This window comes from Oncorhynchus keta, chromosome 37 (genome assembly GCF_023373465.1).
Source record: "Oncorhynchus keta strain PuntledgeMale-10-30-2019 chromosome 37, Oket_V2, whole genome shotgun sequence".
NCBI classification, from domain to species: Eukaryota; Metazoa; Chordata; class Actinopteri; order Salmoniformes; family Salmonidae; genus Oncorhynchus; species Oncorhynchus keta.
This window is the reverse complement of record NC_068457.1, coordinates 22,000,973-22,027,763: the sequence shown is the minus strand read 5'-3', so window position 1 is coordinate 22,027,763 and position 26,791 is coordinate 22,000,973. Positions and strand designations below refer to the sequence as shown.

General features: G+C 47.1%; 1 long non-coding RNA gene and 1 pseudogene across 1 annotated transcript; both read left to right on the top strand.

Moving 5' to 3' along the window:
* Positions 1-26,791, top strand: part of LOC127916744 (tensin-like) — a 182,866-nt pseudogene that overhangs the window by 23,939 nt on the left and 132,136 nt on the right.
* Positions 20,703-22,450, top strand: LOC127916745 (uncharacterized). The gene is made up of 3 exons (XR_008095792.1): positions 20,703-20,882; positions 21,416-21,525; positions 22,231-22,450. It is a non-coding gene; the product is annotated as an uncharacterized LOC127916745 (long non-coding RNA).

Sequence of the window (26,791 nt, the reverse complement as noted above, 5' to 3'; positions counted from 1 at the left end):
CAACTGCCCTTTATCTACGACTGCCCTTTATCTAGGACTGCCCTTTATCTAGGACTGCCCTTTATCTAGGACTGCCCTTATCTACGACTGCCCTTTATCTAGGACTGCCCTTTATCTAGGACTGCCCTTTATCTACAACTGCCCTTTATCTACAACTGCCCTTTTTCTACGACTGCCCTTTATCTACAACTGCCCTTTATCTACAACTGCCCTTTATCTACAACTGCCCTTTTTCTACGACTGCCCTTTATCTACAACTGCCCTTTATCTACGACTGCCCTTTATCTACAACTGCCCTTTATCTACAACTGCCCTTTATCTACAACTGCCCTTTTTCTACGACTGTCCTTTATCTACAACTGCCCTTTATCTATGACTGCCCTTTATCTACGACTGCCCTTTATCTACAACTGCCCTTTATCTACAACTGCCCTTTATCTACGACTGCCCTTTATCTACAACTGCCCTTTATCTACGACTGCCCTTCATCTAGGACTGCCCTTTATCTACAACTGCCCTTTATCTACAACTGCCCTTTATCTACAACTGCCCTTTATCTACAACTGCCCTTTTTCTACGACTGCCCTTTATCTACAACTGCCCTTTATCTACAACTGCCCTTTTTCTACGACTGCCCTTTATCTACCACTGCCCTTTATCTACGACTGCCCTTTATCTACGACTGCCCTTTATCTATAACTGCCCTTTATCTACAACTGCCCTTTATCTACGACTGCCCTTTATCTAGGACTGCCCTTTATCTAGGACTGCCCTTTATCTACAACTGCCCTTTATCTAGGACTGCCCTTATCTAGGACTGCCCTTTATCTAGGACTGCCCTTTATCTACAACTGCCCTTTATCTAGGACTGCCCTTATCTACAACTGCCCTTTATCTAGGACTGCCCTTTATCTATGACTGCCCTTTATCTACAACTGCCCTTTTTCTAGGACAGCCCTTTATCTAGGACTGCCCTTTATCTACAACTGCCCTTTATCTACAACTGCCCTTTATCTAGGACTGCCCTTTATCTAGGACTGACCTTTATCTAGGACTGCCCTTCATCTAGGACTGCCCTTAATCTAGGACTGCCCTTTATCTAGGACTGCCCTTAATATAGGACTGCCCTTAATCTAGGACGGCCCTTTATCTAGGACTGCCCTTAATCTAGGACTGCCCTTTAGCTAGGACTGCCCTTAATCTAGGACTGCCCTTTATCTAGGACTGCCCTTAATATAGGACTGCCCTTAATCTAGGACGGCCCTTTAGCTACGACTGCAATTTATCTAGGACTGTCCTTTATCTAGGACTGCCCTTTATCTAGGACTGCCCTTTATCTAGGACTGCCCTTTATCTAGGACTGCCCTTTATCTACAACTGCCCTTTATCTAGGACTGCCCTTATCTACGACTGCCCTTTATCTATGACTGCCCTTTATCTATGACTGCCCTTTATCTACGACTGCCCTTTATCTACAACTGCCCTTTATCTACAACTGCCCTTTATCTAGGACTGCCCTTAATCTAGGACTGCCCTTTATCTAGGACTGCCCTTAATCTAGGACTGCCCTTTATCTAGGACTGCCCTTTATCTAGGACTGCCCTTTATCTAGGACTGCCGTTCATCTAGGACTTCCCTTAATCTAGGACTGCCCTTTATCTAGGACTGCCCTTAATATAGGACTGCCCTTAATCTAGGACGGCCCTTTATCTAGGACGGCCCTTAATCTAGGACTGCCCTTTATCTAGGACTGCCCTTAATCTAGGACTGCCCTTTATCTAGGACTGCCCTTAATGGCGTATTCCAGGATGCCAGGTTGGAATATCTATCTATCTATCTATCTATCTATCTATCTATCTATCTATCTATCTATCTATCTATCTATCTATCTATCTATCTATCTATCTATCTATCTATCTATCTATCTATCTATCTATCGTGTTAATGTGTTCATGTATATCATGTATGTGTTAACGTGTTCAATATATACCTGATCTATTCTGTTATAGCTATAATGGACATACAGTATATATCATTGAAGCAGAAAATGACTTTTCTTGTAACAGCAACCACTGCCCCTGTTTGGACTGAAAATACAGTGTGTGTAGCTGAGAGAAAGGTATTATGTTGTCTGAGAGAGAGACAGGCATGGCGGGAGAGGAGAGGAGAGGGAAGGAGGGATTTGGAAAAATGGGGGAATAAAAGGAGAGAGAAGAGCGCAGCTGTTCATAGTGCAGAGTAAGACGTGACTCGGCATGAGAGCCTGAGGAGGAGGAGAAAAAGGCCAAAGAGGGAAAAAGCTGCGGTTGGTATGGAGGATGACGTCCTAGAACCAAGCCTGGGTTCTAAGAATGTTCATTAAATACACACCGTTAATAATGCACGGGGGCTCTCTCCGCGGAGACGGGGGAACGTTGGATTTGACCACATGCTAACGGAATCTGCCACAAATAGCAACCGGCATTAGCCAAATGCTAAGTACATCTCCGATGTGCTGTAAAGCTCTCAGAGGAACACTGTTCTGTTAAGCACATGCAAAGCTGTAATCATAACATGCTAGAATACTGTATTTTGATTGATTCAGGTGTTACTACATTCCAGATGTTCACTTCAAACCAACCTCCCTAACAACAGAGGAAGTTAAGACAAAATGTTGATCCTACAATAGAATGTTTCAGAGAAACACACTATTAGAAAAAAGGGTTCCAAAGAGATTATGCAGCTGTCCCATAGGAGAACCCTTTTTGGTTCCAGGTAGAACTCTTTTGGGTTCCATGTAGAACCCTCTGTGGGAAGGGTTCCACATGGAACCTAAAAGAGTTCTACCTGGAACCAAATTGGGTTCTTCTAAGGGTTCTCCTGTGGGGGCAGCCGAATAACCCCTTTTGGTTCTAGATAGCAGTATATTTTCTAAGCGTGCAGAGACTGAAGGTAATGATTCCGTAACGAGATGAGATATTGTAAGGTAAGACGCTGTATTGATTCATATAGCTAATGTCTGAAGTTGTCCAACAGAGTCCCTTATTGACGGAACAAAATCTATCTTTCTTTTATTTGAAGGAGACTGTTTCGTGTGTGTGTGTGTGTGTGTGTGTGTGTGTGTGTGTGTGTGTGTGTGTGTGTGTGTGTGTGCATGTCTGTGTTCGTATGCATGTCTATGACTCTGCACTAGTGGACACTGGGCAACCAGAGGCGTGTGTCCCCTCCCTGTCTGATTAGTGTGTGTGTCCCCTCCCTGTCTGATTAGTGTGTGTCCCCTCCCTGTCTGATTAGTGTGTGTCCTCTCCCTGTCTGATTAGTGTGTGTGTCCTCTCCCTGTCTGATTAGTGTGTGTGTCCCCTCCCTGTCTGATTAGTGTGTGTGTCCCCTCCCTGTCTGATTAGTGTGTGTGTCCCCTCCCTGTCTGATTAGTGTGTGTCCTCTCCCTGTCTGATTAGTGTGTGTGTCCCCTCCCTGTCTGATTAGTGTGTGTGTCCCTCCCTGTCTGATTAGTGTGTGTGTCCCCTCCCTGTCTGATTAGTGTGTGTGTCCCCTCCCTGTCTGATTAGTGTGTGTGTCCCCTCCCTGTCTGATTAGTGTGTGTCCCCTCCCTGTCTGATTAGTGTGTGTGTCCCCTCCCTGTCTGATTAGTGTGTGTGTCCCCTCCCTGTCTGATTAGTGTGTGTGTCCTCTCCCTGTCTGATTAGTGTGTGTGTCCTCTCCCTGTCTGATTAGTGTGTGTCCTCTCCCTGTCTGATTAGTGTGTGTGTCCTCTCCCTGTCTGATTAGTGTGTGTCCTCTCCCTGTCTGATTAGTGTGTGTGTCCCCTCCTGTCTGATTGTGTCCTCTCCCTGTGTGTGTCCCTCCCTGTCTGATTAGTGTGTGTCCTCTCCCTGTCTGATTAGTGTGTGTGTCCCTCCCTGTCTGATTAGTGTGTGTGTCCTCTCCCTGTCTGATTAGTGTGTGTGTCCTCTCCTGTCTGATTAGTGTGTGTGTCCTCTCCTGTCTGATTGTGTGTGTCCTCTCCTGTCTGATTAGTGTGTGTGTCCTCTCCCTGTCTGATTAGTGTGTGTGTCCTCTCCCTGTCTGATTAGTGTGTGTGTCCTCTCCCTGTCTGATTAGTGTGTGTGTCCCTCTCCTGTCTGATTAGTGTGTGTCCTCTCCTGTCTGATTAGTGTGTGTCCTCTCCCTGTCTGATTAGTGTGTGTGTCCTCTCCCTGTCTGATTCTGTGTGTGTGTGTCCCCTCCCTGTCTGATTAGTGTGTGTGTCCCCTCCCTGTCTGATTAGTGTGTGTGTCCTCTCCCTGTCTGATTAGTGTGTGTCCTCTCCCTGTCTGATTCTGTGTGTGTGTCCTCTCCCTGTCTGATTGTGTGTGTGTGTCCTCTCCCTGTCTGATTAGTGTGTGTGTCCTCTCCCTGTCTGATTGTGTGTGTGTGTCCTCTCCTGTCTGATTAGTGTGTGTGTCCTCTCCCTGTCTGATTAGTGTGTGTCCTCTCTCTGTCTGATTAGTGTGTGTGTCCTCTCCCTGTCTGATTGTGTGTGTCCTCTCCTGTCTGATTAGTGTGTGTCCCCTCCTGTCTGATTAGTGTGTGTGTCCTCTCCCTGTCTGATTAGTGTGTGTCCTCTCCCTGTCTGATTAGTGTGTGTCCTCTCCCTGTCTGATTAGTGTGTGTGTCCTCTCCCTGTCTGATTAGTGTGTGTGTCCTCTCCCTGTCTGATTAGTGTGTGTGTCCTCTCCCTGTCTGATTAGTGTGTGTGTCCTCTCCCTGTCTGATTAGTGTGTGTGTCCTCTCCTGTCTGATTAGTGTGTGTCCTCCTGTCTGATTAGTGTGTGTCCCCTGTCTGATTGTGTGTGTGTCCTCTCCCTGTCTGATTAGTGTGTGTGTCCTCTCCCTGTCTGATTAGTGTGTGTGTCCTCTCCCTGTCTGATTAGTGTGTGTCCTCTCCCTGTCTGATTAGTGTGTGTCCTCTCCCTGTCTGATTAGTGTGTGTCCTCTCCCTGTCTGATTAGTGTGTGTCCTCTCCCTGTCTGATTAGTGTGTGTGTCCTCTCCCTGTCTGATTAGTGTGTGTGTCCTCTCCCTGTCTGATTAGTGTGTGTCCTCTCCCTGTCTGATTAGTGTGTGTCCTCTCCCTGTCTGATTAGTGTGTGTGTCCCTCCTGTCTGATTAGTGTGTGTGTCCTCTCCCTGTCTGATTAGTGTGTGTGTCCTCTCCCTGTCTGATTAGTGTGTGTGTCCTCTCCCTGTCTGATTAGTGTGTGTGTCCCCTCCCTGTCTGATTAGTGTGTGTCCTCTCCTGTCTGATTGTGTGTGTCCTCTCCTGTCTGATTAGTGTGTGTGTCCCTCCTGTCTGATTGTGTGTGTCCTCTCCCTGTCTGATTAGTGTGTGTGTCTCTCCTGTCTGTGTGTGTGTGTCCTCTCCCTGTCTGATTAGTGTGTGTGTGTCTCCCTGTCTGATTGTGTGTGTGTCCCTCCCTGTCTGATTAGTGTGTGTGTGTCTCTCCCTGTCTGTTCCCTGTGTGATTAGTGTGTGTGTCCTCTCCCTGTCTGATTGTGTGTGTGTCCTCTCCCTGTCTGTGTGTGTGTGTCCCTCCCTGTCTGTGTGTGTGTGTCCTCTCCCTGTCTGATTGTGTGTGTGTCCTCTCCTGTCTGATTCTGTGTGTGTGTGTCTCCCTGTCTGATTAGTGTGTGTGTCCTCTCCCTGTCTGATTAGTGTGTGTCCTCTCCCTGTCTGATTAGTGTGTGTGTCCCTCCCTGTCTGATTAGTGTGTGTGTCCTCTCCCTGTCTGATTAGTGTGTGTCCTCTCCCTGTCTGATTAGTGTGTGTCCTCTCCCTGTCTGATTAGTGTGTGTGTCCTCTCCCTGTCTGATTAGTGTGTGTCCCTCCCTGTCTGATTAGTGTGTGTGTCCTCTCCCTGTCTGATTAGTGTGTGTGTCCTCTCCCTGTCTGATTAGTGTGTGTCCTCTCCCTGTCTGATTAGTGTGTGTGTCCTCTCCCTGTCTGATTAGTGTGTGTGTCCTCTCCCTGTCTGATTAGTGTGTGTGTCCTCTCCCTGTCTGATTAGTGTGTGTCCTCTCCTGTCTGATTGTGTGTGTCCTCTCCCTGTCTGATTGTGTGTGTCCTCTCCCTGTCTGATTAGTGTGTGTCCTCTCCTGTCTGATTAGTGTGTGTCCTCTCCTGTCTGATTAGTGTGTGTCCTCTCCCTGTCTGATTGTGTGTGTGTGTCCCTCCTGTCTGATTAGTGTAGTGTGTGTCCTCTCCCTGTCTGATTAGTGTGTGTCCTCTCCCTGTCTGATTAGTGTGTGTGTCCTCTCCCTGTCTGATTAGTGTGTGTGTCCTCTCCCTGTCTGATTGTGTGTGTGTCCTCTCCTGTCTGATTAGTGTGTGTGTCCTCTCCCTGTCTGATTAGTGTGTGTCCTCTCCTGTCTGATTAGTGTGTGTCCTCTCCCTGTCTGATTAGTGTGTGTCCTCTCCTGTCTGATTAGTGTGTGTGTCCTCTCCCTGTCTGATTAGTGTGTGTGTCCTCCTCCTGTCTGATTAGTGTGTGTCTCTCTCCCTGTCTGATTAGTGTGTGTCCTCTCCTGTCTGATTGTGTGTGTGTCCTCTCCTGTCTGATTAGTGTGTGTGTGTGTGTCCTCCCTGTCTGATTAGTGTGTGTGTCTCCTGTCTGATTGTGTGTGTGTCCTCTCCTGTCTGATTAGTGTGTGTGTCCTCTCCCTGTCTGATTAGTGTGTGTGTCCTCTCCCTGTCTGATTGTGTGTCCTCTCCTGTCTGATTAGTGTGTGTCCTCTCCCTGTCTGATTAGTGTGTGTCCTCTCCTGTCTGATTAGTGTGTGTCCTCTCCTGTCTGATTGTGTGTGTCCTCCCTGTCTGATTAGTGTGTGTCCTCTCCCTGTCTGATTAGTGTGTGTGTCCTCTCCCTGTCTGATTAGTGTGTGTGTCCTCTCCCTGTCTGATTAGTGTGTGTGTCCCTCCCTGTCTGATTAGTGTGTGTCCTCTCCTGTCTGATTAGTGTGTGTCCTCTCCTGTCTGATTGTGTGTGTCCTCTCCCTGTCTGATTGTGTGTGTCTCCTGTCCTCTCCCTGTCTGATTAGTGTGTGTCCTCTCCCTGTCTGATTAGTGTGTGTCCTCTCCTGTCTGATTAGTGTGTGTCCTCTCCCTGTCTGATTGTGTGTGTGTCCTCTCCCTGTCTGATTAGTGTGTGTCCTCTCCCTGTCTGATTAGTGTGTGTCCTCTCCCTGTCTGATTAGTGTGTGTGTCCTCTCCCTGTCTGATTAGTGTGTGTCTCCCTGTCTGATTAGTGTGTGTCCTCTCCTGTCTGATTGTGTGTGTGTCCTCTCCCTGTCTGATTAGTGTGTGTCCTCTCCCTGTCTGTTTATTGTGTGTGTCCTCTCCCTGTCTGATTAGTGTGTGTGTCCTCCCTGTCTGATTAGTGTGTGTCCTCTCCCTGTCTGATTAGTGTGTGTCCTCTCCCTGTCTGATTAGTGTGTGTGTCTCCTGTCTGATTAGTGTCCCTCTCCCTGTCTGATTAGTGTGTGTGTCCTCTCCCTGTCTGATTAGTGTGTGTGTCCTCTCCCTGTCTGATTAGTGTGTGTGTCCTCTCCTGTGTGTGTGTGTGTCCTCTCCCTGTCTGATTAGTGTGTGTCCTCTCCCTGTCTGATTAGTGTGTGTCCTCTCCTGTCTGATTGTGTGTGTGTGTCCTCTCCCTGTCTGATTAGTGTGTGTCCTCTCCTGTCTGATTGTGTGTGTCCTCTCCCTGTCTGATTAGTGTGTGTGTCCTCTCCTGTCTGATTAGTGTGTGTGTCCTCTCCTGTCTGATTAGTGTGTGTGTCCTCTCCTGTCTGATTAGTGTGTGTCCTCTCCCTGTCTGATTAGTGTGTGTCCTCTCCCTGTCTGATTAGTGTGTGTGTCCCCTCCCTGTCTGATTAGTGTGTGTCCTCTCCTGTCTGATTAGTGTGTGTCCTCTCCCTGTCTGATTAGTGTGTGTCCTCTCCTGTCTGATTAGTGTGTGTCCTCTCCTGTCTGATTAGTGTGTGTGTCCTCTCCCTGTCTGATTAGTGTGTGTGTCCTCTCCCTGTCTGATTAGTGTGTGTCCTCTCCCTGTCTGATTAGTGTGTGTCCTCTCCTGTCTGATTAGTGTGTGTCCTCTCCCTGTCTGATTAGTGTGTGTCCTCTCCCTGTCTGATTAGTGTGTGTGTCCCTCCCTGTCTGATTAGTGTGTGTGTCCTCTCCCTGTCTGATTAGTGTGTGTGTCCCTCCCTGTCTGATTAGTGTGTGTGTCCTCTCCCTGTCTGATTAGTGTGTGTGTCCTCTCCCTGTCTGATTAGTGTGTGTGTCCTCTCCCTGTCTGATTAGTGTGTGTGTCCTCTCCCTGTCTGATTAGTGTGTGTGTCCTCTCCCTGTCTGATTAGTGTGTGTCCTCTCCCTGTCTGATTAGTCCCTCTCCCCTGTCTGATTAGTGTGTGTCCCTCCTGTCTGATTAGTGTGTGTCCTCTCCTGTCTGATTAGTGTGTGTGTCCTCTCCTGTCTGATTAGTGTGTGTGTCCTCTCCCTGTCTGATTAGTGTGTGTGTCCTCTCCCTGTCTGATTAGTGTCTGATCTCCCTGTCTGTGTGTGTGTCCTCTCCTGTCTGATTAGTGTGTGTGTCCTCTCCCTGTCTGATTGATTAGTGTGTGTGTCCTCTCCTGTCTGATTAGTGTGTGTGTCCTCTCCTGTCTGATTAGTGTGTGTCCTCTCCCTGTCTGATTAGTGTGTGTGTCCCCTCCCTGTCTGATTAGTGTGTGTGTCCTCTCCCTGTCTGATTAGTGTGTGTCCTCTCCCTGTCTGATTAGTGTGTGTGTCCTCTCCCTGTCTGATTAGTGTGTGTGTCCTCTCCCTGTCTGATTTGTGTGTGTCCTCTCCCTGTCTGATTAGTGTGTGTCCTCTCCTGTCTGATTAGTGTGTGTCCTCTCCCTGTCTGATTAGTGTGTGTGTCCTCTCCCTGTCTGATTAGTGTGTGTGTCCTCTCCCTGTCTGATTAGTGTGTGTCCTCTCCCTGTCTGATTAGTGTGTGTCCTCTCCCTGTCTGATTAGTGTGTGTGTCCCTCCCTGTCTGATTAGTGTGTGTGTCCTCTCCCTGTCTGATTAGTGTGTGTCCTCTCCCTGTCTGATTGTGTGTGTCCTCTCCCTGTCTGATTAGTGTGTGTGTCCTCTCCCTGTCTGATTAGTGTGTGTGTCCTCTCCCTGTCTGATTAGTGTGTGTGTCCCTCCCTGTCTGATTAGTGTGTGTCCTCTCCCTGTCTGATTAGTGTGTGTCCTCTCCCTGTCTGATTAGTGTGTGTGTCCTCTCCCTGTCTGATTAGTGTGTGTGTCCTCTCCCTGTCTGATTAGTGTGTGTCCTCTCCCTGTCTGATTAGTGTGTGTGTCCTCTCCCTGTCTGATTAGTGTGTGTCCTCTCCCTGTCTGATTAGTGTGTGTCCTCTCCCTGTCTGATTAGTGTGTGTCCTCTCCCTGTCTGATTAGTGTGTGTCCTCTCCCTGTCTGATTAGTGTGTGTGTCCTCTCCCTGTCTGATTAGTGTGTGTCCTCTCCCTGTCTGATTAGTGTGTGTCCTCTCCCTGTCTGATTAGTGTGTGTCCTCTCCCTGTCTGATTAGTGTGTGTCCTCTCCCTGTCTGATTAGTGTGTGTGTCCTCTCCCTGTCTGATTAGTGTGTGTGTCCTCTCCCTGTCTGATTGTGTGTTCCCTGTCTGTGTGTGTCCTCTCCCTGTCTGATTAGTGTGTGTCCTCTCCCTGTCTGATTAGTGTGTGTGTCCTCTCCTGTCTGATTAGTGTGTGTCCTCTGTGTGTGTCCCCTCCCTGTCTGATTAGTGTGTGTCCTCTCCCTGTCTGATTAGTGTGTGTCCTCTCCCTGTCTGATTAGTGTGTGTCCTCTCCCTGTCTGATTAGTGTGTGTGTCCTCTCCCTGTCTGATTAGTGTGTGTGTCCTCTCCCTGTCTGATTAGTGTGTGTCCTCTCCCTGTCTGATTAGTGTGTGTCCTCTCCCTGTGATTAGTGTGTGTCCTCTCCCTGTCTGATTAGTGTGTGTGTCCTCTCTGTCTGATTAGTGTGTGTCCTCTCCCTGTCTGATTAGTGTGTGTCCTCTCCCTGTCTGATTAGTGTGTGTGTCCTCTCCCTGTCTGATTGTGTGTGTCCTCTCCCTGTCTGATTAGTGTGTGTCCTCTCCCTGTCTGATTAGTGTGTGTGTCCTCTCCCTGTCTGATTAGTGTGTGTCCTCTCCCTGTCTGATTAGTGTGTGTCCTCTCCCTGTCTGATTAGTGTGTCCTCTCCCTGTCTGATTAGTGTGTGTGTCCTCTCCCTGTCTGATTAGTGTGTGTGTCCCCTCCCTGTCTGATTAGTGTGTGTCCTCTCCCTGTCTGATTAGTGTGTGTCCTCTCCCTGTCTGATTAGTGTGTGTGTGTGTGTCAGGGTCTAGCAGGGCTGATGATTAGGCAGTGTGGAGTGATGAGATACTTGCTGTAATGAAGCTGTCTGTCTGCCCTCTCAGGCCCAGACCGAGGCCATAGGTAAATAAGCTACTGTTCTCTAGCTTAGCTCAGCGGGGATAGAGACTCCGAGCTGATAGGTTTAGCATTTATCCAACACTGTTGTACTTGTATTGGTGCAGATCTTTTTCTGTTAATAATCAGTGAGGGGTGATGATGATGAAGACGATGATGATGATGATGAAGACGAGAACAGTGATCATGATCATAATGATGACGATGATGATGAAGACAAAAATGACCATGATGATGATGATGACGATGAAGACGACGACAACGATGAAGATGATGACATTTAGTGTGACTGATTCAGAGGGGTTAAATGCGGAAGACACATTTCAGTTGAATACATTCAGTTGGGCAACTGACTAGGTCTCCCCCTTTCCCCTTTCCCTTTCATTGGGCCTGTAGTTTTATCACACAGGGACAGACACTGCATGTTGTCGGGAGCCACTTCTGTGTGGACTGAAGTTAGAATTTGGAGCACGGAGAAAGACAGAAAGGGACAATAGCTGTGTGTGTGTGTGTGTGTGTGTGTGTGTGTGTGTGTGTGTGTGTGTGTGTGTGTGTGTGTGTGTGTGTGTGTGTGTGTGTGTGTGTGTGTGTGACTGAGGCAGTCCTTGGAGAATGTGGCCATCACTCTCACTAAACTTAAAGCTGTGTTGCTGTGCCCAGGTGGTGATGCTCTGAGAGTGGACGCCTCCCCAGGCCCCGGCCGACTGCGTCCCAACTTTCGCCACGCCTCACTGGGCACAGAGTTTCTCTCAGGACCCCTCCACCTCCACATCCCTGGAGCTCCAATATATATATATCAATTTAATGCTTGCTCTATAGTCTCCTCTTTCTTCCATTTTCCTTTTCTCTTATTCTCATTTTTAGCTTGTTTTCTTCAGTCAGACTCATGTGTCCATCTCTCTCTTTCTCTCTCTCCTTTTCATGCCCACTCACTCTTACCCCTCTCTCATGTTGTGCGTCATCTTCCTCTCTCAACTCCCCTGCTCCTTTCAAGTTCCCTCTCTCCCTCTCTCCCATCCCTTCTGCTGTGTGTGGGCTGTAGTGGTTTTTCAAAATGATGTCTCTACTTTCCAAGTCTGTGTTTTTTCTGGCGAATATGGGTGTGTTGCCTTGGCCGTTGCGTGTGTCTTGTTTTTAGTATATGTGGCTTAGGTGACCTGTTAGTAAGAGTGTCCATCCCTTTCTTTAACTTAGAATGAGGTAGGGCTGTGTGGGTTTAGTAGAGGTGGAGGAGAGGAGGGAGGGAGAGAGAGAGAGAGAGAGAGAGAGAGAGAGAGAGAGAGAGAGAGAGAGAGAGAGAGAGACCATAATGGAGGGTGTGGTGGACTTGAGGAGAGAACAGCAGGCGAGGGTTTGGTAGAGGTGGAGGAGAGGAGGGAGAGAGAGAGCCCATAACGGAGGGTGTGGTGGACTAGAGGAGAGAACAGCAGGCGAGGGTTTGGTAGAGGTGGAGGAGAGAAGGGAGAGAGAGAGCCCATAACGGAGGGTGTGGTGGACTTGAGGAGAGAACAGCAGGCGAGTGTTTGGTAGAGGTGGAGGAGTGGAGGGAGAGAGAGAGCCCATAACGGAGGGTGTGGTGGACTAGAGGAGAGATCCTCAAAAGGTTATACAGCTGCACCATCGAGAGTATATTGACTGGCTGCATCACTGCTTGGTATGGCAAATGCACCGCCCTTGACTGCAAAGCACTACAGAGGATGTTGTGGACAGCCCATCACTGGTCATGAGCTCCCTCCAATCCAGGACCTCTATATCAGACGGTGTCAGAGGAAGGCCCAAAAAATTGCCAAAGACTCCAGGCACCCAAGCCATGTTCTCTGCTACCGTCCGGCAAACGGTACCGGAGCATCGGCTCTTGGACCAACAGACTCCGATGCAGCTTCTACCCCAAGCCATAAGACTGCAAAATAGCAAGACTGCTAAATAGTTCATTAATAGTACTCAAACTAAACAGCAAAATAAGAAATGGGCTCTCACTGTCAACTGCGTTTATTTTCAAGCAAACTTAACATGTGTAAATATTTGTATGAACATAACAAGATGCAACAACTGAGACCTAAACTGAACAAGTTCCACAGACATGTGACTAACAGAAATTGAATAATGTGTCCCTGAACAAAGGGGGGTTCAAAATCAAAAGTAACACTCAGTATCTGGTGTGGCCACCAGCTGCATTAAGTACTGCAGTGCATCTCGTCCTCATGGATTGCACCAGATTTGCCAGTTCTTGCTTTGAGATGTTAACCCACCATGGCCCTAGCCCTCACCCTCCGATCCAACAGGTCCCAGATGTGCTCAATGGGATTGAGATCCGGGCTCTTCGCTGGCCATGGCAGAACACTGACATTCCTGTCTTGCAGGAAATCACGCACAGAAAGAGCAGTATGGCTGGTGGCATTGTCATGCTGGAGGGTCATGTCAGGATGAGCCTGCAGGAAGGGTACCAAATGAAGGAGGAGGATGTCTTCCATGTAATGCACATGCATGACCCTCCACCTCCAAATCGATCCCGCTCCAGAGTACAGGCATCGCAGTAACGCTCATTCCTTCGAGGATAAAAGCGAATCCGACTATCACCCCTGGTGAGACAAAACCGTGACTTGTCAGTGAAGAGCACTTTCTGCCAGTCCTGTCTGGTCCAGCAACGGTGGGTTTGTGCCCATAGGAGACGTTGTTGCCGGTGATGTCTGGTGAGGACCTGCCTTAAAACAGACCTACAAGCCCTCAGTCCTGCCTCTCTCAGCCTATTGCGGACAGTCTGAGCATTAATGGAGGGATTGTGCATTCCTGGTGTAACGGGCAGTTGTTGATGCAATCCTGTACCTGTCCCGCAGGTGTGATGTTCTGATGTACCAATCCTGTGCAGGTGTTGTTACACGTGGTCTGCCACTGCGAAAACGATCAGCTGTCCGTCCTGTCTCCCTGTAGCTCTGTCTTAGGCGTCTCACAGTGCGGACATTTTAATTGATTTCCCTTGGCCATGTCTGCAGTCCTCATGCCTCCATGCAGCATGCCTAAGGCACGTTCACACAGATGAGCAGGAACCCTGGGCATCTTTCTTTTGGTGTTTTTCAGAGTCAGTAGAAAGGCCACTTTAGTGTCCTAAGTTTTCGTAACTGTGACCTTAATTGCCTGTAAGCTGTTAGTGTCTTAACGACCGTTCCACAGGTGCATGTTCATGAATTGTTTATGGTTCATTGGACAAGAATGGAAAACAGTGTTTAAACCCTTTACAATGAAGATCTGTGAAGTTATTTTGATTTTTACAAATGATCTTTGAGTTTATCTTCTCGGACTCTATCTTGCACTGACCCAATGCACACTCACTAGACTATATATACAAACCATATACACACTCACTAGACTATATATACAGAGAGAGCCCATAACAGAGGGTGTGGTGGACTAGAGGAGAGAACAGCAGGTGAGGGTTTGGTAGAGGTGGAGGAGAGGAGAGAGAGACCATAACAGAGGGTGTGGTGGACTAGAGGAGAGAACAGCAGGTGAGGGTTTGGTAGCGGTGGAGGAGAGGAGAGAGAGAGACCATAACGGAGGGTGTGGTGGACTAGAGGAGAGAACAGCAGGTGAGGGTTTGGTAGAGGTGGAGGAGAGGAGAGAGAGAGACCATAACGGAGGGTGTGGTGGACTAGAGGAGACAACAGCAGGAGAGTCACCAAGCCAGGCCTGGTAACGATCAGTCTTTCAAAGCCATAGCTCTAGTCCTCATAATGGGCCTGCTGCTTTAGACACCAAGGTGGGGGTGGGAGTGGGCCGGGGGGCTTGGTGTGGGTGTATGTTCATGACATGTTTTGTCATTCCGCCATGCGTGCCAGTACAGTACAGTATATCTAGTTTCATCTTGTTGTGTTGGCCCTTGCTGCACAACATCATTGATTATCATTGACTGCATGGCATCATATGTAGCTTAGATGCAGGCTAATGATAATAATCACGACAGTTTTACAGTTTTCTCTGTCCATTGATCTCTGTGCATGTGTGTGCGTGTGTGTGTGTGTGTGTGTGTATTGCAAGAATGTGTCTATCTATGTGTGTGTATGTTGTGTATGTGTGTGTACATGGTGTGTGTGTATGTTGTGTTTGTGTGTGCACTTGTGTGTGTGTGTGTGTGTGTGTGTGTGTGTGTGTGTGTGTGTGTGTGTGTGTGTGTGTGTGTGTGTGTGTGTGTGTGTGTGTGTGTGTGTGTGTGTGTGTCACCACCATTGATCACATTCCCCCCTCCTCCTGCTCCTCTCTTGTTAATTATCTGTCTTTGTCTGCTGACAGTGTCTGATGCTAGCTCATGATACCGGCCCAACCTGGCAACGTGCCTGCTCTGCTCTGCATTGCCAGTCCTCTAGAGTGCACACACATGCATGAACGTATACTGTACATATGAATATACACATGTGTTTATGCACATACATACACACAGATCTTCATCATCCTCCTCACTTTATTCGCTGGCAACCCTGCTGGTTGAGAAGACTATGCATTGATCACATCAGTATAAACACATGTAACACACACACGCACATACACACATATACACACACGCACATACACACACACACACACACACACACACACACACACACACACACACACACACACACACACACACACACACACACACACACACACACACACACACACACACACACACACACACACACACACACACACACACACACTTTGTCTCACAAAGGCGTCCATTGTTCCTACCAGAATTCCAATTTGCTGGAAATTGAAAGCAGGTGTTGTGCCGTGGTCTTTGGTGCTTTGCATTTCAGTCCCCCCTCCTGGCCACATTGTAGGAACTCTGTTTGAAATCACGTCTGGGACACAGATTGTAACCTCTCTCTATATGGTCATACTCCAGCCTCTGTCATAAATTCTGGCTCAGACGGTAGTTCACAAGGTTGCAGGTGCAAGTCCCGCTTCTGTCATTCTCCCCTTCTGTCATTCTCCCCTTCTGCCATTCTCCCCTTCTGCCATTCTCCCCTTCTGCCATTCTCCCCTTCTGCCATTCACCCACTTCTGCCATTCTCCCCTTCTGCCATTCTCCCCTTCTGCCATTCATCCCCTTCTGCCATTCTCCCCTTCTGCCATTCTCCCCTTCTGCCATTCACCCACTTCTGCCCCCTTCTGCCATTCTCCCCTTCTGCCATTCTCCCCTTCTGCCATTCATCCCCTTCTGTCATTCTCCCCTTCTGCCATTCTCCCCTTCTGCCATTCTCCCCTTCTGCCATTTTCCCCTTCTGTCAGTCATCCCCTTCTGCCATTCATCCCCTTCTGTCATTCTCCCCTTCTGCCATTCATCCCCTTCTGCCATTCTCCCCTTCTGTCATTCTCCCCTTCTGCCATTCATCCCCTTCTGTCATTCTCCCCTTCTGCCATTCTCCCCTTCTGTCATTCTCCCCTTCTGCCATTCACCCCCTTCTGCCATTCTCCCCTTCTGCCATTCTCCCCTTCTGTCAGTCATCCCCTTCTGTCATTCTCCCCTTCTGTCATTCACCCCTTCTGCCATTCACCCCCTTCTGCCATTCTCCCCTTCTGTCATTCTCCCCTTCTGCCATTCTCCCCTTCTGTCATTCTCCCTCAATTTCCGCTACTCCCCCCAATCAAATTCCTTGTTAATGTCTTTTAATGCAGTTCCAGAATCTGGGTTAAGCAATTGCAAAGTGTGGCAGCTTTGATTGTTGCTCGTTCTTCAATTAATGTGATATACCTTCAGGGAATCAGTTGATGCAGATTCAATCTTCAACAGTGTTTACTGTTGAAAATTATTGTTCCCCTGAGCTAAATTAATTTCACCCAGGGGTGGAATATACCTAGGGTTGCCAAAATCCTGTAACTTTTCCATAATGCCCACATTTTCCAAAAATCCTTTTTGGAGGATTCCTGGATTTTCTGCTTATTCCCTCCTGATTCCGCGGTAATCTTTCAACCAGGTTTTCTGCTTATTCCCTCCTGATTCCGCAGTAATCTTTCAACCAGGTTTTCTGCTTATTCCCTCCTGATTCCGCAGTAATCTTTCAACCAGGTTTTCTGCTTATTCCCTCCTGATTCCGCAGGTAATCTTTCAACCAGGTTTTCTGCTTATTCCCTCCTGATTCCGCGGTAATCTTTCAACCAGGTTTTCTGCTTATTCCTCCTGATTCCGCAGTAATCTTTCAACCAGGTTTTCTGCTTATTCCCTCCTGATTCCGCAGTAATCTTTCAACCAGGTTTTCTGCTTATTCCCTCCTGATTCCGCAGTAATCTTTCAACCAGGTTTTCTGCTTATTCCCTCCTGATTCCAGGCTGTAATCTTTCAACCAGGTTTTCTGCTTATTCCCTCCTGATTCCGCAGTAATCTTTCAACCAGGTTTTCTGCTTATTCCCTCCTGATTCGAGTAATCTTTCAACCAGGTTTTCTGCTTATTCCCTCCTGATTCCGAGGTAATCTTTCAACCAGGTTTTCTGCTTATTCCCTCCTGATTCCGCAGTAATCTTTCAACCAGGTTTTCTGCTTATTCCCTCCTGATTCCGCAGTAATCTTTCAACCAGGTTTTCTGCTTATTCCCTCCTGATTCCGCGGTAATCTTTCAACCAGGTTTTTTTTGCTTATTCCCTCCTGATTCTGAGGTAATCTTTCAACCAGGTTTTCTGCTTATTCCCTCCTGATTCCGCAGTAATCTTTCAACCAGGTTTTCTGCTTATTCCCTCCTGATTCCGCGGTAATCTTTCAACCAGGTTTTCTGCTTATTCCCTCCTGATTCCGCTGTAATCTTTCAACCAGGTTTTCTGCTTATTCCCTCCTGATTCCGCGGTAATCTTTCAACCAGGTTTTCTGCTTATTCCCTCCTGATTCCGCAGTAATCTTTCAACCAGGTTTTCTGCTTATTCCCTCCTGATTCCGCTGTAATCTTTCAACCAGGTTTTCTGCTTATTCCCTCCTGATTCCGCAGTAATCTTTCAACCAGGTTTTCTGCTTATTCCCTCCTGATTCCGCAGTAATCTTTCAACCAGGTTTTCTGCTTATTCCCTCCTGATTCCGCTGTAATCTTTCAACCAGGTTTTCTGCTTATTCCCTCCTGATTCCGCGGTAATCTTTCAACCAGGTTTTCTGCTTATTCCCTCCTGATTCCGCAGTAATCTTTCAACCAGGTTTTCTGCTTATTCCCTCCTGATTCCGCAGTAATCTTTCAACCAGGTTTTCTGCTTATTCCCTCCTGATTCCGCAGTAATCTTTCAACCAGGTTTTCTGCTTATTCCCTCCTGATTCGCAGTAATCTTTCAACCAGTAATCTGATTCAATCCAGGTTTTCTGCTTATTCCCTCCTGATTCCGCGGTAATCTTTCAACCAGGTTTTCTGCTTATTCCCTCCTGATTCCTCAGTAATCTTTCAACCAGGTTTTCTGCTTATTCCCTCCTGATTCCGCAGTAATCTTTCAACCAGGTTTTCTGCTTATTCCCTCCTGATTCCGCTGTAATCTTTCAACCAGGTTTTCTGCTTATTCCCTCCTGATTCCGCGGTAATCTTTCAACCAGGTTTTCTGCTTATTCCCTCCTGATTCCGCAGTAATCTTTCAACCAGGTTTTCTGCTTATTCCCTCCTGATTCCGCGGTAATCTTTCAACCAGGTTTTCTGCTTATTCCCTCCTGATTCCGCGGTAATCTTTCAACCAGGTTTTCTGCTTATTCCCTCCTGATTCCGCTGTAATCTTTCAACCAGGTTTTCTGCTTATTCCCTCCTGATTCCGCGGTAATCTTTCAACCAGGTTTTCTGCTTATTCCCTCCTGATTCCGCGGTAATCTTTCAACCAGGTTTTCTGCTTATTCCCTCCTGATTCCGCGGTAATCTTTCAACCAGGTTTTCTGCTTATTCCCTCCTGATTCCGCAGTAATCTTTCAACCAGGTTTTCTGCTTATTCCCTCCTGATTCCTGCAGTAATCTTTCAACCAGGTTTTCTGCTTATTCCCTCCTGATTCCTCCTGATTCCGCCTTATTCCCTCCTGATTCAGTAATATTTCAACCAGGTTTTCTGCTTATTCCCTCCTGATTCCGCGGTAATCTTTCAACCAGGTTTTCTGCTTATTCCCTCCTGATTCCGCTGTAATCTTTCAACCAGGTTTTCTGCTTATTCCCTCCTGATTCCGCGGTAATCTTTCAACCAGGTTTTCTGCTTATTCCCTCCTGATTCCGCGCTTATTCCCTCCTGTAATCTTTCAACCAGGTTTTCTGCTTATTCCCTCCTGATTCCGCAGTAATCTTTCAACCAGGTTTTCTGCTTATTCCCTCCTGATTCCGCTGTAATCTTTCAACCAGGTTTTCTGCTTATTCCCTCCTGATTCCGCAGTAATCTTTCAACCAGGTTTTCTGCTTATTCCCTCCTGATTCCGCAGTAATCTTTCAACCAGGTGTTCTGCTTATTCCCTCCTGATTCCGTGCTAATCCTTTAACCAGGTTTCCTGGAAAACCGGACATTTACCAGATTTTTTACAACCCTAACTGTACCATACAAACAATAATTGCTATCTAGAACCTATAAGCATTATTCGGCTGTCCCCATAGGAGAACCCTTTGAATAACCCTTTTTGGTTGCAGGTAGAACTATTTTGGCTCCAGGTAGAAGAACCCTTTTGAATTCCATGTAAAACCCTTTCCACAGAGGGTTCTAAATGGAACACGAAGGGTTCTACCTGTAACCAAAAATGGTTATTCTATAGGAACAGCCAAATAATAATTTCTGATGCCTTTTTTCTAAGTGTACTGTACTGTAGATAGGACTAGTAATGGGTTAGCATTGAGCCTAAAACACATTTTACAAATGTTCCATCCCGAGAATAAATAACTTTGAGCCATATATTAAATACATTTTCTGAGCCCTACATGAACAATATTTAATGAGCACAAGCCCAAAAAAGCCCAAATGATTGTGCCGTTTTCCAATAAATATATCATATAGACTACTGAACATTACCCATGACAGAAAAACATAAAAGCCTGTAGATGTAGCCAGCTATATGCGCTCTTGGGTAAATGAAACTAGCTCCAGCAGGCTCATCTTTTTGAGTGTGAACTGTATTACTGTAGTGTATTGTATTATACTGTATATATGGATTGAAATTATGCAATCGTTCAAACCATGATAAAACAGGGAGAGAACAAACGACTCTGGTACAACACATGTGGCTAACAAAGTTACAAGTGTAGGCTGGAGAATTTGATTATAATTTTGAAATATAGTATGGCCTATTTGTATGATTAGCAGGCAAACTTATATACACCTTCCATAATACTTCTACTGATGTAATGAGCCTTCCTCCTCTTTCTCTCTCGATAGTTGCTTCATTCCTTCCTCGCTTTCAACAGTTAAATGAAATACGTTTATTTGTCCTCATCTTCATCATTCTAATGACACCCTTGAGTAATACTGGACCAGAATTATATGCAGAAGGACTTTACCTTCTCTTCACCAAGATTGAACGATTCGCTCTTCTTTCAAACTACCCCCGAGTTCTATTGGCTGCTGTATTTAACATTCAGCAAAAAAAGAGCTTGCGTCCCTCTTCGATTAGTCTGTTTGTGTAAGAAATGCTAAAGAAATTATGTCCAGCGAGCTGTTCTGGTGTAGCTTTTCCTGAATGGGACTCAAGTGGTGTTTTAAGGAGAGGCCAGCGGAGCGCAGATGCTTGCTTGTTGTGCAAGAGACAGAGGCAATAAGTTAGAAGCTTATTACCCACAACCCCTCATTAATGAGCTAAATATAAGGCTGATACGGCATTGAATGTATTACTTGAAAGAGGTAGGCTGGGACATCAATATATATCAATCTAGAACAGGGTGATCTATTTTGGATGCAATTTGAATGTTGAAGTTGATGCAGAGAGAGAGAGAAAGACAGAGTGCTCTCGCGCGTACTGATTAAAAGCAACGACATTCGAGTGACAGGCTGTTTTAAAACTCTGATGCTCCAATGAAAAAATATATATCTTTACAATGAAAAAACAAGGTGACCCTGAAAGTCCGATTGAGATGGGTAAATTAGACACGCATTCAGTCCTTATACTACTTTAGCATAGGCTCTGCTGCGGCATGTGTAGGTTCCCATTCAGTCCTTATATTACTGTAGCATAGGCTCTGCTGCGGCATGTGTAGGTTCCCATTCAGTCCTTATATTACTGTAGCATAGGCTCTGCTGCAGCATGTGTAGGTTCCCATTCAGTCCTTATATTACTGTAGCATAGGCTCTGCTGCAGCATGTGTAGGTTCCCATTCAGTCCTTATATTACTGTAGCATAGGCTCTGCTGCAGCATGTGTAGGTTCCCATTCAGTCCTTATATTACTGTAGCATAGGCTCTGCTGCAGCATGTGTAGGTTCCCATTCAGTCCTTATATTACTGTAGCATAGGCTCTGCATGTGTGTTCCCATTCAGCTTATATTACTGTAGCATAGGCTTCCATGTGTAGGTTCCCATTCAGTCCTTATATTACTGTAGCATATGCTCTGCTGCAGCATGTGTAGGTTCCCATTCAGTCCTTATATTACTGTAGCATAGGCTCTGCTGCAGCATGTGTAGGTTCCCATTCAGTCCTTATATTACTGTAGCATAGGCTCTGCTGCAGCATGTGAAGGTTCCCATTCAGTCCTTATATTACAGTAGCATAGGCTCTGCTGCAGCATGTGTAGGTTCCCATTCAGTCCTTATATTACTGTAGCATAGGCTCTGCTACAGCATGTGTAGGTTCCCATTCAGTCCTTATATTACAGTAGCATAGGCTCTGCTGCAGCATGTGCAGGTTCCCATTCAGTCCTTATATTACTGTAGCATAGGCTCTGCTGCAGCATGTGTAGGTTCCCATTCAGTCCTTATATTACTGTAGCATAGGCTCTGCTGCGGCATGTGTAGGTTCCCATTCAGTCCTTATATTACTGTAGCATAGGCTCTGCTGCAGCATGTGTAGGTTCCCATTCAGTCCTTATATTACTGTAGCATAGGCTCTGCTGCAGCATGTGTAGGTTCCCATTCAGTCCTTATATTACTGTAGCATAGGCTCTGCTGCAGCATGTGAAGGTTCCCATTCAGTCCTTATATTACAGTAGCATAGGCTCTGCTGCAGCATGTGTAGGTTCCCATTCAGTCCTTATATTACTGTAGCATAGGCTCTGCTGCAGCATGTGTAGGTTCCCATTCAGTCCTTATATTACTGTAGCATAGGCTCTGCTGCAGCATGTGTAGGTTCCCATTCAGTCCTTATATTACTGTAGCATAGGCTCTGCTGCAGCATGTGTAGGTTCCCATTCAGTCCTTATATTACTGTAGCATAGGCTCTGCTGCAGCATGTGTAGGTTCCCATTCAGTCCTTATATTACTGTAGCATAGGCTCTGCTGCAGCATGTGTAGGTTCCCATTCAGTCCTTATATTACTGTAGCATAGGCTCTGCTGCAGCATGTGTAGGTTCCCATTCAGTCCTTATATTACTGTAGCATAGGCTCTGCTGCAGCATGTGTAGGTTCCCATTCAGTCCTTATATTACTGTAGCATAGGCTCTGCTGCAGCATGTGTAGGTTCCCATTCAGTCCTTATATTACTGTAGCATAGGCTCTGCTGCAGCATGTGTAGGTTCCCATTCAGTCCTTATATTACTGTAGCATAGGCTCTGCTGCAGCTAGGTTCCCATTCAGTCCTTATATTACTGTAGCATAGGCTCTGCTGCATGTAGGTTCCCATTCAGTCCTTATATTACTGTAGCATAGGCTCTGCTGCAGCATGTGTAGGTTCCCATTCAGTCCTTATATTACTGTAGCATAGGCTCTGCTGCAGCATGTGTAGGTTCCCATTCAGTCCTTATATTACTGTAGCATAGGCTCTGCTGCAGCATGTGTAGGTTCCCATTCAGTCCTTATATTACTGTAGCATAGGCTCTGCTGCAGCATGTGTAGGTTCCCATTCAGTCCTTATATTACTGTAGCATAGGCTCTGCTGCGGCATGTGTAGGTGTACCCGTCACTAGAAAAACAGTTCCCATGATGAGATGATACAGTAGGTCTCCATGCATTGTGAATTGCGCTCCATACTGAGATGGGCTGTCTGTCCCCACCCTGAGCATTGATTCATCATGCAGAGGCTGTAGAGAAGCCCGATTTAGACATGTTTATTTATTTATTATTTAACCTTTATTTAACCAGGAAGGGCTCATTGAGATTAACATCTCTTTTTCAAGAGCGCCCTGGCCAAGATAGGCAGCACCAAATCATTACAAAAAAATTACAGACAGACATGAAAAACTACAAGTAATTCAGTAAAAACCATTGAATTTACAAAAGTATAAAACAGCAAATGAAAAACATTGACAGGTCAGGGAATCAGCCTGAAAATCCTTCATCAGTGATTTAAAAACACCAATCGGGACAAGTTCTTCCTGTTTAAAAGTATTTTGTAAGGTGTTCCAAGACGATGGCACAGAGTACATAAAAGCCCTTTTACCAAATTCAGTTGGGACATTTGGAACAGTTAGCAGGATAAAGTCCAGCGAACGAAGAGAGTACCCACCACATTTCTGAACAATAAAAATGCACAAATAAAAAGGTATCGCACATCATTTAACAGTTCCATTTCACGCCATGCTCTCTTCATAGAAATCATTTATTCAAATTTACTGGTTTCTTATAGTTATTTATCCTGGGAAAAGGGAGTGGTTTTGGGCGGTAAACCCTGATAAATCTTGGCAACCGGGTTCCCACCATTCAACCATATTCCCTATGTAGTGCACTACTTTTGACCAAAGGCTCTGCTCAAAAGTAGTGCACTACATAGGGAATAGGGAGCCATTTTGGACGCAAACAAGGCCATTGATCTCCCCACTTCCCTGACCTCTCAGCCAAGGGTGAAGTCAGTACTTTGTAGGTGGTGAAAGATCCGTTTAACCCGTTATGGTTTGAACAGATCTATCCAATCTCTAATACTCTCGTTGTTCCACAACAGTTTGACCTTTGACCAGTCACGACTGAAGACTGGGACGCTCGATGCTCACTGAGTTGAATACCTTAGGTGCATTTCCATGTCAAATGAAAAGCAGGCATCTTCTCATGTGGAGGGAGGGAGAGGGAGAGGGAGAGGGAGAGGGAGAGGGAGGGAGAGGGAGAGGGAGAGAGAGAGAGAGAGGGAGAGAGGGAGAGTGAGAGAGAGAGGGAGAGTGAGAGAGAGAGCGAGAGAGAGGGAGAGTGAGAGAGAGGGAGAGAGGGAGAGTGAGAGAGAGAGAGAGAGAGAGAGAGAGAGAGAGAGAGAGGAGAGAGAGAGAGTGAGAGAGAGGGAGAGAGGGAGAGTGAGACTTGAACTTGAACCATCTTCTGCCCTTTATAGTTCTACTATCCCCCGAAACCTCACCCCTGTATCCCCCTATGACCCTCACCCATACTCCCCCCAAACCTCACCCCTGTATCCCCCTCTGACCCACACCCATACTCCCCCCAAACCTCACCCCTGTATCCCCCTCTGACCCACACCCATACTCTCCCCAAACCTCACCCCTGTGTCCCCCTCTGACCCACACCCATACTCCTCCCAAACGTCACCCCTGTGTCCCCCTCTGACCCACACCCATACTCCTCCCAAACGTCACCCCTGTATCCCCCTCTGACCCACACCCATACTCTCCCCAAACCTCACCCCTGTGTCCCCCTCTGACCCACACCCATACTCCCCCCAAACCTCACCCCTGTGTCCCCCTCTGACCCACACCCATACTCCTCCCAAACGTCACCCCTGTGTCCCCCTCTGACCCACACCCATACTCCTCCCAAACCTCACCCCTGTATCCCCCTCTGACCCGCACCCACACCCATACTCCCCTCAAACCTCACCCCTGTGTCCCCCTCTGATCCACACCCACACCCATACTCCCCTCAAACCTCACCCCTGTCTCCCTCTCTGACCCACACCCATACTCCCCCCAAACCTCACCCCTGTATCCCCCTATGACCCACACCCATACTCCCCCCAAACCTCACCCCTGTGTCCCCCTCTGACCCTCATCCATACTGGGAGTTGGAGCTGGAATGTGTCTTTAGAAGGACCTCTTCTCTCTCTTTAGGTTTACTGAATGCTTCCCAGTGATGGGCCATTAGAGACTCTTACTCCATAAACAGGGCTGAGGGAGGCTTTCTGTGGTCTCAATGTGTTTTATGAACTGTTAACACCTTTACGATTTCAACCACAGTGTGTGCATTTGTCTGTGTGCGTGTATACGTGTTTGCGTGTGTGTGTGTGTGTGTGTGTGTGTGTGTGTGTGTGTGTGTGTGTGTGTGTGTGTGTGTGTGTGTGTGTGTGTGTGTGTGTGTGTGTGTGTGTGTGTGTGTGTGTATATATATACATGTGCCTCTGTGCCTGTGTGTGTACTTGCTTGTGTGTGTGTGTTCGCTTAGACAGCAGTATGTTTGTGATGAACTAAAGAGGCCTGTCTTCTTTTTCTGTCTTCTTTTTCTGGCATGTAGGCCTGCCTAATAGCTGACACTGACATTAGTGTGTGTGTATGTGTGTGTGCGTGCGTGCTGGCCCCATGCCTGTTCCTCTTCTCCCAGTGGAGAAGGACAGAGCGGTGCCTTTCAGAATGGCTCCCTCCCTCCTCTCCTCCATTCTGGCTCTAAGTGGGGTCACGGTCGCAGAACCGCAGTGATACTTTTCATTAGCTAAGTGCAACTGGGGAAGAAGAACATGGGTTGTGATTTACTGGACCTGCTGTCTAAGCAAACACACACACTCATACACACACTCATACACACACTCTCTCTCTCTCTCTCTCTCTCTCTCTCTCTCTCTCTCTCTCTCTCTCTCTCTCTCTCTATCTTATCTTATTATGTCAGCTCCTCTGCTGTGATGTGGGGCTTGTGTTGTGACATCCATCCACAGAGACTAGGTCATCAATACCACCAGGGACATGCATCTATTTCACTTCATAAACGCTGTTAGCATTGTGATATGTTGTGTTGTGTTATATTATGTTACGTTGTGTTGTGTTGTTTTATGTTGTGTTGTGTTATGTTGTGTGGTGTTATTTACATTGACGGCCATCAATGTGATACTTGTTTTGAGACTGCTAGAGTACGTATGTGGCAGAGAGATCAGTGTACTCTCTCCAGAGTTGAACACTACAGTGTCCGTGTCTTGATGTGCCTAGTGTGTCTACTGTACATTGCGCGTGGCTCTTTCCTCTCTCATCTCTCTCTCCTCTATTTCCTCTCTCCTCCATTCTCTCTCTCCTCTCTCTCCTCTCTCTTCTCTATTTCCTCTCTCCTCTATTTCCTCTCTCCTCTCTCTCTTCTCTCTCTATTTCCTCTCTCCTCTATTTCCTCTCTCCTCTATTCTCTCTCTCCTCTCTCTTCTCTCTCTCCTCTATTTCCTCTCTCATCTCTCTCTCCTCTATTTCCTCTCTCCTCTATTCTTTCTCTCCTCTCTCTTCTCTCTCTCCTCTATTTCCTCTCTCCTCTCTCTCTTCTCTCTCTATTTCCTCTCTCCTCTATTTCCTCTCTCTTCTCCTCTCTCTCTCATCTCTCTCCTCTCTCTCATCTCTCTCCTCTCTTGCTCATCTCTCTCCTCTCTCCTCTCTTTCATCTTTCATCTCTCTCATCTCTCTCTCTCTCTCCTCTCTCTCATCTTGTCCCTCTCTCTCCTCTCTCACTTCTCTCCCCTCCCTCCTCCTCTCTCCTCTCTCTCCTCTCGTTCCTCTCTCCTCTATCTCCTCTCTCCTCTTTCTCTTCTCGTTCCTCTCTCTCCTCTCTCCTCTTTCTCTTCTCGTTCCTATCTTTCCTCTCTCCTCTTTCTCTTCCTGTTCCTCTCTCTCCTCTCTCCTCTTTCTCTTCTCGTTCCCCTCTCCCTTCACTCCTCTTTCTCTTCTCTCCTTTCTCTTCTCTCTCTTCTCTTCTCATGAACCAGGTGCTGCCAACTGTCAGGGGCCTAGAGGGTTACTGCCAGGCCATTTTCTCATCCCCCTGTCTCTCTCTCTTTTTCACCCCCCCTCTCTCTGAAGGTACAACTCACAGATGCTCTCTGGCAGCAGTACAAGCCCTCATTTGGACTCCTGTCATGAAGACGCTTGATGTGTGTGCCAGTAGAAGTGTGTGTGTGCTCGTACCTGTGTGTGAGTGTCACTGTGTGTGTTTGTACCTGTGTGTGTTTATATGTGCGTTTGATGTAGTGGGCCCATCCATCATCTCAGGGCTTGACGGGACGCGCCGACCCTAGTTGCCGTGGCAGCAAGGTAGCCATGGCACCTGGCTGTGACACAG